Source organism: Cariama cristata, unplaced genomic scaffold, assembly GCF_000690535.1.
Source record: "Cariama cristata isolate BGI_N322 unplaced genomic scaffold, ASM69053v1 scaffold23288, whole genome shotgun sequence".
NCBI classification, from domain to species: Eukaryota; Metazoa; Chordata; class Aves; order Cariamiformes; family Cariamidae; genus Cariama; species Cariama cristata.
The window spans coordinates 1-283 of NW_009633224.1; positions in this window are offsets into that span (position 1 = coordinate 1).

The following is a 283-nucleotide window of genomic DNA, read 5'->3' on the forward strand; positions in this document are numbered from 1 at the left end:
GAGCAGGAGAGATGAAGGATGCTCGGAGGGTCCCTATGGATGCAGCACCACAGATGGGGGATGCTTGGGTGGTCTCTATGGATGCAGGTGCAGAAATGTGGGGTGCTCAGGGGGTCCCTATGGACGCAGCACTGGGGACACCGGTTGCTCAGGGGTCCCTATGGGTGCACCTGAGTGCGGTGGGTGCCAGGTCCCATCTCCACCCCCCACCAGAGCATTCCAATCTTGACGCCCTCCAAGAAGCCACCGCCGGCACCCAGCACGGTGAGCGTGGCACCCGCCA